Raw genomic sequence first — 1,237 nt, 5'->3', positions numbered from 1 at the left:
GTATCTCTCCATCAATTTCCTTTTGTTGCTTAAGCCAACAAATAGTACCTATTTCCTTGCTTCGAATTCACATTCGCTGAAATTCTTCTTTTTTCAACGTGCTTTTGCCATTGTCTTTTAACAAAACACTGAATGGCAGGTGCTGTTTATATTGATTTGCATATTTAAATATGCAAAATTCTGGGAGGAGTCAAGGTAGGGCTGTAGGCACTTGCATGTGTGTTAAATTTCACATTCATTGGGATTTATGAAGGGGAAATGCATGGAACTTGGTTTACGTACAATTTTATGCATCTGGATTTTTTTTCTGTATATGCACATTTCCAGTTTTGTCTGTACCCTATGTTTTAGTGTGAATTCTACGCACGGAACTATAAATGAGGCTCGAAGTGATTATTGAACATAAAATGAACAGTAGATGTAGATGCAGTTTTCTGGCCTTCATTATGCCTTAGTTGTGCCACTTTAAGATTTTACTGAAAAAAGGCTGAACCAAGCAGCACACATTTAATTTCAGCACAGGGTTAAGAAAGAGATCATCATGGACTATCAGATTTTTCTGACTGTCAGATTTATCTGTGATCTGGGCACATTTTAAAGTTATTCTATGATAGGTTTTTTTCCAGTGACTTAAAAATAATGATTAAAATAAGACTTAAAATAAAAATTCAAACATTGTTATATGCTGTACTGTTGAATTAGTGAATTACAAAATAATGTAGATAATTTACATTTAAACAACCCCTTGAAAGCTGTTTTTGTAACAAAATACATTTTGTTTTTTGTACAATACATTTGGAATATTTGCTATTGTAAGATTTATATTTACATGATTAGCGTATTAAAACTCACTGAAGAGTAGCATTTAACGAATGACTGCATTTTTGTACATAAATCCAATAATTTAGAACTCTTGTAAAAGAGCCTTTGCTGTGCTGTTTCCAAAGTGTGCCACATGAATAATCAGACTTTGTTATTGCTTAACCTCTGTGCAAATCCACAATTACAAAACTAACCTTTAATCAGTTAATCCTGAGAGACTGCATTACATCCACTAACGCAATGTTTCTCAAACTCGGTCCTGGGGACCCACTGTGGCTACAGGTTTTTGTTCCAACCAGATTCCTAATCAGTGACAACACCTGATAACACTGAGCTCATTTAATTAGCTGGTATTTTTTTTTTCTTTTATTCGACATTCAGAAAAGCATGTTGTTTTACATTTATAAGACATTTA

Source organism: Erpetoichthys calabaricus, chromosome 3 (assembly GCF_900747795.2).
Source record: "Erpetoichthys calabaricus chromosome 3, fErpCal1.3, whole genome shotgun sequence".
Classification (NCBI taxonomy): Eukaryota; Metazoa; Chordata; class Cladistia; order Polypteriformes; family Polypteridae; genus Erpetoichthys; species Erpetoichthys calabaricus.
This window is presented reverse-complemented; position numbering follows the sequence as displayed.